Source organism: Macaca nemestrina, chromosome 18, assembly GCF_043159975.1.
Source record: "Macaca nemestrina isolate mMacNem1 chromosome 18, mMacNem.hap1, whole genome shotgun sequence".
Lineage (NCBI taxonomy): Eukaryota > Metazoa > Chordata > Mammalia > Primates > Cercopithecidae > Macaca > Macaca nemestrina.
This window is the reverse complement of record NC_092142.1, coordinates 55,168,292-55,184,850: the sequence shown is the minus strand read 5'-3', so window position 1 is coordinate 55,184,850 and position 16,559 is coordinate 55,168,292. Positions and strand designations below refer to the sequence as shown.

Sequence of the window (16,559 nt, the reverse complement as noted above, 5' to 3'; positions counted from 1 at the left end):
CTCCTGCTAACAGTGAGAAAGGAAAGGGAGAAGGAAGGACAAAGGGAGGAAGAGCTGAGAGACATAATCCATCAACCAAGTGAAAAAACAGGAAGGTCAAAAAGTCAACATCAAGTTCTATTTTACCTGTACTTAATTCAAGACATCTGGTCAGCTTATTACTGGAGACAGAGTGCGCGAGAGAGCGCTGTGAATAAATCAAATACATTGAGAACTTCCATCTTCATGTTAACCATTAATTTCATCTGCCTTCTCTATCCCAGAAGTTTTAGTAGATCACGTGGGAAGTTAAATTTTACTGATTTGAGTTTCATGTTTTTTTTTTATTTCCTCTGCCCTGCATGTGAAGAGGCCAGTGAACCTTAAAATAACCAAATGGCAGAAAACCAAGGGAATAAGGACAAGCTTAAGTGCCTGGCCTAGATAATTAGTCTTCGAATAATCAAGAATGGGGTGCATTATAATCTTCATATGGGCACAGTAATTAGGCTTAGAAGCTTTCAACTATGATGTTATAATTTATGTATGTAAGTGTGAAGTTGAATAGTTTGGGGACAATTTAGTTTTATAGTTAGCAACAAAAGAATTGATCCTGCATTTTCTAAACATATAAACATCTGAATCCCTGTTTCTAGAAGCTCTCAAAGGATGAAACAAAAGCTTGGAAAGACGGCTGGAGTGACCACAGGTGCTCTGTTGCTTCACTCAGGAAGTCCTTCACCCGCATCATTTTGAATGCATATAGTGTCATCTCCAGAAGTAGCTTTCAGATTCTCTGTTTTGAGTCACAGCCAACTCTCACTTATAAAACTAAAAGCAATTATCTGGGTTCTCACCGTGCATTTAAGATTATAGTTTTATGTTTATTTATAAAAAAAAAATAACACAAACCAGGAAAACAACTACTTAAAATGCAGTGTGTGCTCGAACTGATTTAAAGCAATAACAGCAGGCATATCCCTTGCGATTTTCTAAAATATTCCCTTTCTTCCTCTGCAATTTGAATCCAAATGTTCAACTTTGATTTTTGTCTTTTTTTTTTTTTTTTTTTTTTGAGACGGAGTCTCGCTTTGTCGCCCAGGCTGGAGTGCAGTGGCGGAATGTCGGCTCACTGCAAGCTGCGCCTCCCTGCAAGATCCACCTCCCGGATTCAAGCCGTTCTCCGGCCTCAGCCTCCCAAAGTGCTGGGATTACAGGCGTGCTGGGATTACAGGCGTAAGCCACCGCGCCCGGCCAATTTTTGTCTTTTCTAGGTGTTATACCTTTTTGGGTTCTTTGTATATTAGAGATGAAGGGAAAGAGAACGAAGAATCCCAAACTATGCCGTTTTAAAACTCAAGTTTAAGAGTTAATTTGGTTAGCAATTAAGATTTCTATTTTGTTTGAACGAAAGTTACAAGTTCAGTTGTTAATTAAAGCATCCACAAAATGGAATCTCTACTTCTCCCAAACAACGTCTTTATTCATTTATTAGGTACAGAATGTGTTTGTGATTCTTTAGCACCTACTATAGACTTTAGAGAACCCAGAGAAGGCAATAATCATGTCAACTATTCTTAAAATAAAAGAAACCAGATGAAATACAATTGAACAGTACAGATATTCCTTAATTAGTTGAAATTCTTTAATTAATTAGTGGAAACCCTTTTGGGACTTGGATAAGGAAGAATATAATATTTTAATAAGTCATACTATGTTTAGAATAAAGCACAAAATTCTAACTGGTGTGAGATGGTATCTCATTGTGGTTTTGATTTGCATTTCTCTGATGGCCAGTGATGATGAGCATTTTTTCATGTGTCTGTTGGCTGTATGAATGTCTTCTTTTGAGAAATGTCTGTTCATATCCTTTGCCCACTTTTTGATGGGGTTGTTTGTTTTTTTCTTGTAAATTTGTTTGAGTTCTTTGTAGGTTCTGGATATTAGCCCTTTGTCAGATGAGTAGATTGCAAAAATTTTCTCCCATTCTGTAGGTTGCCTGTTCACTCTGATGGTAGTTTCTTTTGCTGTGCAGAAGTACAATGAGATACCATCTCACACCAGTTAGAATGGCAATCATTAAAAAGTCAGGAAACAACAGGTGCTGGAGAGGATGTGGAGAAATAGGAACACTTTTACACTGTTGGTGGGATTGTAAACTAGTTCAACCATTATGGAAAACAGTATGGCGATTCCTCAAGGATCTAGAACTAGATGTACCATATGACCCAGCCATCCCATTACTGGGTATATACCCAAAGGATTATAAATCATGCTGCTATAAAGACACATGCACACGTATGTTTATTGCAGCACTATTCACAATAGCAAAGACTTGGAATCAACCCAAATGTCCATCAGTGACAGATTGGATTAAGAAAATGTGGCACATATACACCATGGAATACTATGCAGCCATCAAAAAGGATGAGTCTGAGTCCTTTGTAGGGACTTGGATGCAGCTGGAATCCATCATTCTTAGCAAACTATCACAAGAACAGAAAACCAAACACCGCATGTTCTCACTCATAGGTGGGAACTGAACAATGAGATCACTCGGACTCAGGAAGGGGAACATCACACACCGGGGCCTATCATGGGGAGGGGGGAGGGGGGAGGGATTGCATTGGGAGTTATACCTGATGTAAATGACGAGTTGATGGGTGCAGCACAGCAACATGGCACAAGTATACATATGTAACAAACCTGCACATTATGCACATGTACCCTACAACTTAAAGTATAATAATAATAAATAAATTAAAAAAAAGAATAAAGCACAAAATTAAAAATAGCACAAACATAACACAGTAACTGAAACTCTTGACACTAGTGCCATCAACTTTACCCTTTATCACAGTGATTCTAGCTGAAAGGTAGAAATTCCTAAAGCCTTGGTGATTTTCCAACAACCCCAAGCACTTTTGAAATAAAGTCTAACATTTACACTCATTATTTTCCATCCCTTAAACTCTCTGGACTTAGTAGACATCTTGGTACTGTTCTAATATTTAATTATTACACTTAATTTGAGTATATTTTAAAACTTATCTTCCCAACTAGATTATAAGCCTCTTAAAAATAGGATCTATATCTTCAACTTAAAAAAAACTTGTGCAGCATCTAACAATATACCTTAGTACATTAGAAACCTAGCAGATAGATACTACTTCATCAATTTCATTGCTAACATTTAAAATAACATCATATACTTGAAAATTTTTGTATTATTTAAATTTTTGTATTATTATTATTTGTATGATCTTAAGAAGTTTGCATTATTCTGAAATGTGATTGCATTACATTTAGGAACTCTATTCCCAGTTAAATGTGTTCTATTAACTGAGAGACAGCTGTATAAATATGCCCTTCCCGCCACTAACACATGCAGAGGCAAAAGCAAATGTAATGGTGGAAATGATGGAGAATGGGGAAAGCCTATCTCTTATTTGCATGAATTAAAGAGGTTTCATGAAGAGGTGGACATTGATAACTGCACAGGTAGCTAGCAACATAAGCTTGTTTTCCGTGTCAGAGCATACAGAGAAGAGTAAGAGAGCTGGCTGGGCACAGTGGCTTATGCGTGTAATCTTAGCATTTTGGGAAGCTAAAGTGGGCAGATGGATTGAGCCCAGGAGTTCAAAGCTAGCCTGGGCAGCATAGCAAGACCCAGTTTCTATAAAAAATACAAAAATTAGCTGGGTGTGGTGGCACATGCCTGTAGTCACAGTTACTTGGGAGGCTGAGGTGGGAGAATCGCTTGAGCCTAGGAGTTCAAGACCAGCCTGGGCAACACAGAGAGACCCTATCTCTACAGAAAAAAATAAAAAAATTAGCTGGGTGTGGTTGTGAGTGCCTGTGGTCCCAGCTACATGGGCAGCTGAGGTGAGAGGATCACTTGAGCCCATGAGTTTGAGGCTACAGTGAGCCGTGACTGAGCCACTGCACTCCAGCCAGGCTGACAGAGCGAGACCCTGTCTCAAAAAAAAAAAAAAAAAAAAAAAAGGAGGGGGGGTAAGAGGGCTTGTATTTTAGGCAGTGAAAATTTTTTTTTTCCTTTTTTATTATACTTTAAGTTCTAGGGTACATGTGCACTATGTGCAGGTTTGTTACATATGTATACATGTACCATGTTGGTGTGCTGCACCCATTAACTCGTCATTTACATTAGGTATATCTCCAAATGCCCTTCCCCCTCCCCACACCCCACAACAGGCCCTGGTGTGTGATGTTCCCCTTCCTGTGTCCAAGTGTTCCTATTGTTCAATTCCCACCTATGAGTGAGAACATGCGGTGTTTGATTTTCTGTTCTTGCGATAGTGTGCTGAGAATGATGGTTTCCAGCTGCATCCATGTTCCTACAAAGGACATGAATTCATCCTTTTTGATGGCTGCATAGTATTCAATGGTGTATATGTGCCACATTTTCTTAATTCAGTCTGTCATTGATAGACATTTGGGTTGGTTCCAAGTCTTTGCTATTGTGAATAATGCCGCAATAAACATACGTGTGCATGTGTCTTTATAGTAGCATGATTTATAATCCTTTGGGTATATACTCAGTAATGGGATGGCTGGATCAAATGGTATTTCTAGTTCTAGATCCTTGAGGAATCACCACACTGTCTTCCACAATGGTTGAACTAGTTTACAATCCCACCAACAGTGTGAAAGTGTTCCTATTTTTCCACATCCTCTCCAGCACCTGTTGTTTCCTGACTTTTTAATGATTGTCATTCTAACTGGTGTGAGATGGTATTTCATTGTGATTTTGATTTGCATTTCTCTGATGACCAGTGATAATGAGCATTTTTTCTTTTTTTTTTTTTTTTTTTTTTTGAGACGGAGTCTCACTGTGTCTCCCAGGCTGGAGTGCAGTGGCGTGATCTCGGCTCACTGCAAGCTCCGCCTCCCGGGTTCACGCCATTCTCCCGCCTCAGCCTCCCAAGTAGCTGAGACTACAGGCGCCTGCCACCACGCCCGGCTAGTTTTTTTGTATTTTTAGTAGAGACGGGGTTTCACCATGTTAGCCAGGATAGTCTCGATCTCCTGACCTCGTGATCCACCCGCCTCGGCCTCCCAAAGTGCTGGGATTACAGGCTTGAGCCACCACGCCCGGCCGAGCATTTTTTCATGTGTCTGTTGGCTGCATAAATGTCTTCTTTTGAGAAGTGTCTGTTCATATCTTTTGCCCACTTTTTGATGGGGTTGTTTGTTTTTTTCTTGTAAATTTGTTTGAGTTCTTTGTAGGTTCTGGATATTAGCCCTTTGTCAGATGAGCAGATTGCAAAAATTTTCTCCCATTCTGTAGGTTGCCTGTTCACTCTGACGGTAGTTTCTTTTGCTGTGCAGAAGCTCTTTAGTTTAATTAGATCCCATGTGTCAATTTTGGCTTTTGTTGCCATTGTTAAGCGGCAAAATTGAAACTCCTTTTTCTAGTTTCCTTGGCTTAGAGGTATGAATATTTAGGAGTTATGAAAATGTCATGCTCCCAAAGACATTTATCTCTCAAGCCTTACTACAGTATTATTGATTTCTCCCTTGAACTCTGATTATGAGGGTTAGAGAGAACTAGTATTTCTACAGACAAAATTAATCTCCTAAATAAATCCAATGTGTACCTTCTGGAGTGGTATGGGGAAGGGGAAGACAGTGTTGTTGGTATTAATATAGTAAATGCCTTCTCTAAGCTGATTTGGGAAGAGACAGGATGTCAGCTACTTCATCCTGAGACTATTTTTTATTCCCCTCCTTTAAAGAGTATTTTAGGGCAGGGCTCTTGCACCTTGCAGCAATTGCAGGATAAACCAAGTGCCCTGTGGGCATAGGCAGGAGAAACGATGGTGGATCTCACTGGGAAGCTACATAAACTCTCCCTTCCACCTTCCTCCATTAGAGAAAAGTCAGTTGTCTTAATATCCACTATTGTTAGCAGCCTCGGAATGCAGCTCCGTTCAGAAACTTCTCATCTTCCTGTTGCCACTGTGACCTGCTAGTCAATATCAGCTGCTGGCTCTGGGCATTAATGGAATTGTCAGTTAGTATAATCACAATGATCATCGCTGTCCAGGTCAAACTTTAAAACAAATGTGCTTAATAAAAATAGACCATATATATATATGTATATATATATATATGATGTATTGACGTAATAATATTCTTTAAATATGTGTAGAATAGTCCTATAACACTTCATCTGCTCCTCTATTGTGGCTTTTTATTACTTTGTGCCCTGTGTTATAATGTCCAAGTCTCATCACATCTACCAGAGACTAAGCCACTCAGGGTGAGTGTGCATATTTCGCCTTTTTAAATATTGCTCCCAGGCATTAAGATGGTGCCTTGCATTTAGCCGGTTTGCAATAAATATTAAATGCATGAGCAAACTAGTATTCATTACTGATACTTAAGTCTCGTTGTTGAGTGCAAAACACTATAGCTAGTGTGGTGGACAAACAGGAGATGTGCGAAAGTGCCAGCAGTTTCTGCTTTCTGTTTCTTTGTGTATGGCCATAAAGCCACATGGCATTTTAGGAGTGGGTGTGCCTCCATTTTGGTTAAGAGGGCTGAAGAATGGTGGTTTGCTTCCTCTTTTGCTTTTAGTGACTGTCACGATGATACTCTAATTTTTCTGGCCTTAATAGACTAACAGGGACCACACCATAATTCCAGGTGTTGTTTTTGGGTTGTAACTGGTAGTTCATTTACAGGTGAGCTGTGGACCGTTCTCTTCCAAATACACTTACATCACACCTGCCATTCTCTTCTCCACTGCTGCTCTGAGTTGGTTCATGCTGACTTGGCATTAAACTACCCAGAAGCGCTTAGGGTTGACTGCATCAGAGATTTATTGCTTGCTTGTTCTTACAGATCATTTATAAGTGTTGAATCATGTCAGTGCTCACATCCATCCCATATGGACTTCACTCTAATACTTACTCATCTCAAGAAGCCTTGATTTGTTCTTATTCAAGTTTCCGTTAGAGGTCAGGTTTAAAGAAACAGAAAGGGCAGAAAGTGTGTATCTTGCACCCCATACTACACAAAGCTCTCTTCCTATGTTTCATGCTTGCTTTTCCTCTGTCAGAAAAAAGAGATCTGCATTCTACAAAAATCCAGCCAGGGCAGGGTGAGTTGTCTGGGATTTTCTGTAATCTAATAGAGCAAGTTTAATGACTCAAGAGAGGCCTACTGTATATTGCAACTCATAGCTCATGAAAAGATATAGTATGTTAATTTTCTGAACTGGATCTCTGAGGCTGAATTACATTATTTTTGTAATGTCTCTCCTGAGTTAACTGCAGTTATTCGAGCATCCAACATCTTGAATGCACCAAAAGAAGGGAATCCCTGGATGTTAGTGACCAACAGAACCTTATCCTCTATAGAGGAAACTGGCTAGTGGATGCAGAGTCTTAATGCTTTGGGGTAAAATAAAAATACTTTTTACATGGGCAGCCCACTTCTCCCCTACTAATAAATTGGAGAGTGAACATCATGAGCCTCTCCTTTGAGAAGACTCCAGTGCTTCTCATTTCTTCAGGATGAAGTCCAAACCCCTTCACACAGCATAGAGGGCCTTTCACCCTCCAGTGCCTGCCTTCCACCTTCCACTCCAACCTCATCACACCACTTCCTCCCACTCTTTTCTCCATCTGGACTGAATGACTTTCAGGATGCCAAATGGCCATATTCTTTGTCCCCTTTGGGCTTGTCTATGCACAGGCCTTCTGCCTGGAATATTACCTGTCCTCTCCCCACATCTGTCTCACTATCAGTAATGATGGTAATAGTAGTTATGCTCTGTGCTAAGGAAGGCTTGCATGGATCCTTTCATTGAATCTTTACAACAACCCATGAGCACTGTAATTATTCCCGTTTCACAAATAAGGAAACTGAGGCTCAGCAAGCTTAAGAGCCCTACCCAGGCTCATACAGCTATTAAGTACAGGGAGTTGAAGCTAAGTAGCCTGACTTCAGAGCCAGCTCCAGGCTGCGGTGCCTCCTAGCATTGAGCTACACATAGTTATGTGGCTAACTCTTACCCATTATTTAGACATCACTTGCTCCAGAAAACTTTATGTGCCCCTCCTGTGGCTTTTATTTTGCTCTTTACAGCATGTACAATATAATACCTCTGTAACTGCTTGCTTACTTGTCTGTATCCTCCACAAGCTTCAGAGGCCCCTAGGGGAGGACCCAGTCTGCCCCTCTTGCCATCTTATCCCCAGTGTCTACTGGGAAGCTTGGCATTCAGTAGGAGCTCAGTACGTGTTTGGGGAATAGGAGATCCTTTGACTAAACTTAGATCCACTGAAAACCCTGCACAATTCTTTTGGCAGGAAAAGGTTAATTCTAGTCTTACTGATTCCAGACTTTAATGGAGGAAATAATTTACAACTTCTCCTTTTTGCGGGGACTACAGAATTATGTGACTAGACTGAGGCTTTCTTGTGGTTAACAGGGCCTAGTCATATGAGTCAAGGTTATCACACAATCAGACTTTTGCTCACTCCAACTACCCTTCTTCCCTCTTAAATTCTTGAGATAAACCAGGAAGTGGTTTGTTGTTTTACAGAGAGATTCACCTAAAGGATTCTCATTTGTCATTTGTCCTACTACCTAATATTAGGTTGGTGCAAAAGTAATTGCAGTTTTTGCCATGAAAAGTAATTGCAAGGCCAGGTGTGGTGGCTCATGCTTGTAATCCCAGCATTTTGGGAGGCCAAGGCAGGCATATCTCTTGAGGTCAGGAGTTCGAGACCAGCCTGGCTAACATGGCGAAACTCTGTCTCTACTAAAAATACAAAAATTAGCTGGGCGTGGTAGCAGATGCCTGTAATCCCAGCTACTCAGGAGGTTGAGGCAGGAGAATTGCTTGAACCCGGGAGGCAGAGGTTGCAGTGAGCTGGGATCCTGCCACTGCACTCAAGCCTGGGCAACAGAGTGAGACTCCTCAAAACAAAACAAAACAAAAACAAGCAAACAAACAAAAAGTAATTGCAAAACCATGATTACTTTTGCACCTACCTAATACCGTATATTGAAGTTGGAAGAGACACTGGACGGTAGCTCACCCAGCCCTTTTTAATTGAGAGAAAATTGAAGCCTATAAAGAGGCTCAAATTCATCCACCAGTTAGTGGCCAAGTCAGAGATACAATTCACATCTTTCATTCATTTAAATAATGAGCTTATTTGATGCACTTTCACAATATGATTACTTTACAAAACATTTTTTTAACCTTCACATTGATAGGAATAAATGTGTTGTTTCTAAAGCAACATCTAACTGTGTATAATTCATCTGAGATCAGCAGTGCAGAAACAAGAGAAGGTTTTTAAAAAAACTTTTTGTTGAAGTCTAACATTCAGAAGATTGTATAGTGCTGTGCTTGATGACTTTTTCTTTCTTTTTTTTTTTTTTTCTTTTTTTTTTTGGAGACAGAGTGTCATTCTGTCAGCCGGGTTGGAGTGCAGTGGTGTGACTGTAGCTCACAGCAGCCTTGACCTCCTGAGCTCAAGGGATCCTCCCACCTCAGCCTCCCAAGTAGCTAGGACTACAGGCAGGTGCCACAACATCTGGCTAATTTTTTCTTTTGTTTTGTAGAGATGGGGTCTTGCCATGTTGCCTACACTGGTCTCAAACTCCTAGCCTTAAGCGATCCTTTCACCTCAGCCTCCCAAAGCTCTGGGACAACAAGTGTGAGCCACTGTGCCTGGCTCTGATGAATTTTTATAAAGTGAATGCACCCATGTAACCAGCACTCAAGTTCAGAAATAGGACATTGACAAAGGGAGATTTTTAGTATTGAATACATAATTACTTTTAATAATGTATTCTCACCCAAATCTGTTCTATAAAACTTACTATAGGTTTATAATAGTAGGAGGTCATTATTGGGGGGTGAGGAGGAGAGGGAACTTTTGAGATGACAGTTTCATTCCCATGTACAACTCTCACAACTTCATAAGACAGTGTTTAAGGCATAAATTCCTTAGATTTTGTGTAATAAAGATGCAGTTTACTATTGCCTATTTGTTTGCAAAATTAACATGTCATCAGGCTGATATTGTAGCATCATAAACAGCAATACTTGTGTGACTCTAACTCATATTCTATAGTGCTCAAAAATCTACTTAGAACATTTTTTGATAATTCGCTACATGGGATTTGTAAGCATAGGTGTGCACTTCATTCTTTTTGAAGGAAGGTGAAATCTCAAATCTGTTATCAGTCTTGTGTATACGCTGAGCTGTGATGGGTTTGCATGGAGCTTATTATATATTTTTGCTTATTCTTTTTGGCAAACTTGAGTGTATTTCTGAGTGGACTGACTGGCATTAGGATGTCTGACCCTGGAGCTGCCCTGTCTCTGTTCTAAGCCAGCTACCCCATTCATTTGACCCCGTTCAATTAGTACAGGCTTTAATGTCCAAGTCCACATTTTCCAACAAAGGTTTCAATTCCCAATGTAGGCATTGCCCAGAACTTTGGACAAATTATTTAACCTGAAATATTTTCTTCTTTCTAATTCTGTCATAATAATAATAAACATTTGGGGAGTGAAACTTCTGCCTAAAATTGGATCCGAATGTTACACTCATTTGAAAGGTACAAATATGTTCATTGTACAGTTCAATTAATAGAGCAGTAACTGGGCAATTTCTCAAAAAGTTCTCATGATCTAAAAATGTTTCTTGGCCCAGCAGATTTTTAATAATATCTAACATCTTAAGAAAGCTTTTTTTCCTATTTCCTATTTCTACCCAAGGATAAAATTTATCTAATTATTTTAAATATATAGAGAAATCCAGAATACTAACCTCAACCCAGGAAAAGAAAGAAAAAAAACCTTCTTACCTGTTTTAAACTTTGTTTCTGCTGTCTAGAATAGCCCCTCCAGCTAGCAACATATTAGTCTGCTTAATTAACATGTATTGTGCCTTCCTCAAGGTCAGGCAGAGTCCAATTATGGGCTTCAGCTAATTTTACCTTTTTTTCTCTTTGTGTCTAGTTCTGGTTTCCCTTAGCTCTCCATTAGCCTTCTTGGCTCACAACAAAAGCTCAACAGGAGACTAGCAGCAGCATGATGAAATTAAATAGAATGCCACAAAAAGGCCTGGGAATTTGAAAGGTGCCTCTTAACTTCAGCAGGGAAACAGAGTAACATGGCTGCTGTCTGTGGCTTTGAGAAGTTTGTGTGGCACATACACATGATGGTTGTTCTATTTGTTTGCTATTATGAAACATTATTTTTCTTTATATGAGCACCATACCTAAGTGGGGTCACTATTGAGGGTACACATTTCCCAGTAAAGGAAGTGCTGTCATCCTGTTGATGCCACCGAAGGCTGTTAAGACTATTAATTTTGTTGTTCATTTAGGCATGCGTGGTTGCCACAGCAACAACAATCTCATAGTTCCTTCAAGCCCTCTGTGCAGTGAGCATCTGTTGAGAGTCCTACAAAGGTGTCATAGTTCCTCTCCTTCCTGTCACAGATTGAACCCCTTGCTTGCTCTCCTTATGAGCTACATATTTATCAAGAATCCCGAGAGAGAGAGAGAGAGAGAGAGAGAGAGAGAGAGAGGGAAAGAGAGAAGAGATTCTTTGCTGGAGCCAGTCAACGGAGAAATCTAAATGAAAATGAAGGCTTTTGTTTCCCGTGGACTGCTGCAGAAGACCTCAGAATGAGTAGTTTAGAAGTCAGACGATTATTGAAGATCTTGGTCAGCTGAAATGTGAATAAGTCCTTGGCAAAATCCACAGCCAATCTTTTATGCAGGGTGGCCAGGACACTGAGTATCCTGTGTAAAGCCAAAATTGTAAATTCTAGCCCAAACTCCCAGTGGTATGCAGTAATAGGGTGCAATCTCTTGCCAACTATTTCTCATAATCCAAGACCTTCTCCTTAAGAACCACATAGATTTCAGAATATATGTTTCTTAAATGGACTCATTCCCTCTCTCTCTTGTGTGTGTGTGTCGCTCACTCTTTCTTAACGAGCAATTAGTAGAGAAAGCTTATGTTTTCAAAAGCATTTGTTGGTACTGATAGACAATCATCTTTGAAGACACTACTCAGTATGAGTCTTTGTCTTTGTGTCCTAATTTATCTCATTTGCAAGTTATATAGTCAGAACTAGAGGGGAGTTACAATTTCTAGATAAATTGCATACTAAGTGAAAGGAGCTGAGACTGGGCAGGCTGTCTTTATAGCTATTGAGAGGAGGTATCTTAAGTCCTTGTAGAATCCTTATTTGAAATGTACATGTAAATGTTAGGGCACCTGACTGAACAAGTTTATCAAAACATCATTACAGTTTCCTCCTCCTTCTGTCATTATTCTGATCAAGATGATCAAGAACAGATTTCTGTATTCATTTCTGCAGAGAAGCTTACTCATTCCTCTTCAAAATTCTTTTATCTAATGATACCTATTGTTCAATCATAAGAAATATTTAACTGTAAAATCTTTTACTTGGAGTAAATTATCTTTGAGGTGGATTCTACTAAAGATTCTCTGTTGATTAAGTAATTGTCATTTTTCCTGTTGTGGGTTTGAAGAAGAAATTTCTAGGTTATATACTGTTTTTAGGCAAGAAGCCTGAGCCTGGGTTACTCTGGCTTTCACAAGACATTAGTATGTCCTGAGGGCTTCTTTTTTGCAACTCTCTGTGAGGATTCCTGGGATCAGTTTTTGTAAGACTCTCCCATCCCAACCACCCTTTTTGGTATCTTTTACTTTTTCTTTCTGAGTTCTTCTCTTCATTTTATTTATTTACTTCTCTAGGATCATAAGATCATAGTACTTTCAAACTGGAAAACAACTCCCATCTTCTCTTGTACATTTCTATCCTCACAACTTGCAATGCTCAACTGTGCTCATGTTGTCTACTTTTAAAAACTTGTATATATGGATATGCTAATAGCCAAGCACAAACCAAACATTTTATTGTATGCAATTTATTATACCAATGTGGTTTTAATGAAATAGCCTTAATACAAATGAGACTTTTTTTTCTAGTTCTAACTCTGATTTTAATTCACAGACTGACCCTGGACAAATCTCTCTAGTTTTGCTTGGTCTCAGTTTCTTTATCTGAAGATGAGAATGGCCGCCTCTCATAACTTATTATCGAGTAAATGAGCTAATATATGTAAAGGCTCCTTGGAATATGTGAGGTACTATGTGTAAGCTATAGGGATACTCATCCATAATGTCTGTCTCTGGAGTCCACATCAGCTTGGTGTCTTTAATTGTGACCTTAGCCAAGGTGGCAAAACCCTATCAGAAATCTACTACAAAAATGTGCATTTTTCCTTGACCAAACAATTTCACTACTAAAAATCTATACTACAGAAATATTCATATGTCTGCATATAGTACCAGATATTAACTGAAGCATTGCAATTGAAAAACTGGAAACTTAATTAAATAGAAACTTAATTTTCTATCAGTAGGAAGAAAGTTAAATAAATATCCATATAGTAGAATATACTGAGATTATAAACAAATAAGGTTGATGTATTCTAAAACTGCATGGAAATATCTTCAAGACATATGTTATATGAGAAAGCAATTCATTAAACAGTACCTAGTGTATGATCCCATTTATCCTAAAAAAAAAATGCAAACCCCACACAGAAAGGAAACAAAGCCACACCTATATATGTGAATACATTTGTATGTAAATTTGCAGTGTCCCTATGTCATTGAGCTTCCCTCTCTTATTGTATTATGTAGTGTGGAGAGTTGAGGTTAAGAATGAGTTCTGTGGGAGGCCGAGATGGGCGGATCACGAGGTCAGGAGATTGAGACCATCCTGGCTAACCCCGTAAAACCCCGTCTCTACTAAAAAATACAAAAAACTAGCTGGTCGAGGTGGTGGGCACCTGTAGTCCCAGCTACTCGGGAGGCTGAGGCAGGAGAATGGCATGAACCCGGGAGGCGGAGCTTGCAGTGAGCTGAGATCCGGCCACTGCACTCCAGCCTGGGCGACAGAGCGAGACTCCGTCTCAAAAAAAAAAAAAAAAAAAAAAAAAAAGAATGAGTTCTAGAGTCACACTGACTGTCTTCAAATCCTGGCATGACACATACTACGTGTGTAATTGTGGATAAATCCCAACACTTCCATGCTTCATTTTCCCACCTTAGAATGGGTTTGACAATTTCACCTTACTCGAAAAATTTAAATGCATAGAAAAAATTCCAGAATACTTTTGATTATCCTGAGACACAACAGGGTAGCTGGAAATATGAAGTTCCTTTTGAAGTACCCAACTCTACACAATGCAGATAATACTGAATAAAGCTTATCTGCTTCTGTAGGACAGCATGGGAAAGGTCCTAGAGGCTCAGAAAAAATATAAATTTTGGTAAATGCAACCATGAATGGAAGGATAGGGAGAAACAGTCATCATCTGGGTGTGTGAGCATCAAGAATGTGACAAAGGCTTTTCTGGCAGAGCTATGGGAAAACCCACTTTCTGAAGAGGCAGAATCATGAAGGGGGCTTGTGTCCCCATCCCAGAGGGATCCAGTGGTCTCATATGTGGCTTTCCTCTCAGCCTTGTCTATCCAGTCCAGCTCATTTTGTCCTGTATTCTACTATCTCTACTGTGGAAACTCTCCCTGAGAAGGAGGCAAACCTTCCCTCCAGGGAGGTCAAGGAGGATTGCACTGCTTTGCTTCATGCAAACAGCTTCCCAGGGAGGGAGCTTTTGCTCTCCCTGCTGTGTGGATAGATTGAGGAGCCCCCAAGGCTTGGCAGCAGGTCAGGCCCAGCCAAGCTTCCAGAACCAGAGAAAGGCATAGCTTTTTATCTGAACTTAATTTCTTTTCCAGAGGAGCACTGCCTCTTGTTCTTACTTGAATTTAATCTCCATGGATCACAATTTTGTTTAGTGGATCTATCTAGCAAAATTCACAATTCAAGGGCTCCTGGTCCTTGGCTGACTCAGAGAGATCAATCCCTTCTCTACAGGTGAGGAACTAGGGCTCCAGAGAGTCTAGTGACCAGCCAAGGTCAAGAGGCCACTTGGTGAAAGAGCTGGCCTAGAAACAGTCACTAGTCTTCATCCAAGGTTCTTTCTGTCATACTAACACATATTTATTAGCAATAGAAAAATCTGCTCAAAAATAACTCACTGTCCTAGAAGAAAGATCTTAGATATTACAGGTAAAAGAAAGTATAGAGATCATGTCATATAGGCCTCTGAAAGAAGTTTTAAGTCCTCCCTCCCCTTATTTTACTTAAAATAATGTCTGTCTTGGCATAGTTGTGAATCCAAGTTGTATTCTGCTGGGTGAGCCTGTGTGTGTGCCTTAGGGTGATGTCAGCGTGGCTCCCTAAAGATTTCAATGGGATGATTCCTCTTGGGTTTTATTCTGTAGTAAAAATAATCTGTGGTGGTTTTGGTTTTCCTTGTTTTATAAGCTAGAGGAGTCAGCCAGGAGGCCACTGCCTCCTGATTTTCTATATGGTCATTATCCATACTCCATTCAGACCACATTAAAAGCCACTGGATCTCAAATGATCCCTCAGGGACTATTCATGTGGTCATCAGTGGGGAGGTGTGCAGGCAAGCAACACTAACCAAAATATTTCTTCAGAAAGCTCGCATACTTCCAATGTGAATTCACGTCTGAAAGACTGCCATATTTTCTGTCTTAAGGTTCCATGTCCTTTATGTCACTGAGCTACTCCTTCTTATTCTACTGTGTAGAGAGTAGAGATGAAGACAATGGGTTCTGGAATTGGACTGACTTTAAATCCTAGCTCTGCATTTACTAATGGTGTGATTATGGGTAATTGACTTAATCTTTCTGTTTGTTTCCTATCTGTAAAATGATTTGAAAATTTTATCTAACACAAATGACGATGGAAGAACTAACTAGATATAGTACAGACACACAAGAGAGAGCACTTGGCATGTGGTATCCACTCAATGAATGTTACCTCTTACCCTTAACATCTGCTCATGCAGCCCAGCATTATGGAAAGAACTTTAGATTGATGGGTCAGGAGACACAGGATCTGTTCTAGGATCTCACTTCCATGTAGCTTCATGAACTTGGGACAGTCACTTGATCCCAACTCATAGAATACAAGACATAGAAGCAAGTATTTGTTCCAACCTCCTCATTTAACAAATGAAATTGGGTCTCAGAGAAAGGAAGAGACTCACCTGAAGTCCCCAGGGAGTCAATATCCAGGCCAGGATCAGCCAGCACCACTCTCCTGATTTTTGTCCCATAGCTTTTCCCATCATTCCTCTGGAGACAGAAGACTTTGCCAAGTGGTCCAAGCTTTGCTAAGACCTAAGGACTTTGGGATTGATAGGTGAGTGGTTCCTAACATGCTGTCTTGGGGTTGTGGCCATCTGAGAAGCAGCTGCCAGTGCTTTCTACTATGTCATGATTGGCATAACTACTAGAAGCAGAGCAGTACCTTTGAGATGCTACTGGGTGAGAGCCACTGCATCTATGGAGCACCCAGTAAACTCATTCCAGGCCAACAGGGCAAGGTTCGGTAAGCTCTAGAGCCCAACAGCTTAATAGTAGGCTATGTTTCTTC

General features: G+C 40.0%; 1 long non-coding RNA gene across 11 annotated transcripts in view; it reads left to right on the top strand.

Annotated features, from left to right (window-relative positions):
- Positions 1-16,559, top strand: part of LOC139359884 (uncharacterized) — a 209,466-nt gene that overhangs the window by 68,347 nt on the left and 124,560 nt on the right. For 6 of the 11 annotated variants that reach the window (XR_011616482.1, XR_011616484.1, XR_011616487.1 and 3 more), the window contains one exon: positions 16,242-16,325. The exons of the other annotated variants lie outside the window; for them this stretch is intronic. This is a non-coding gene — a long non-coding RNA (uncharacterized lncRNA). The remainder of the gene's footprint in view (positions 1-16,241; positions 16,326-16,559) is intronic. 11 annotated transcript variants of the gene reach the window in all.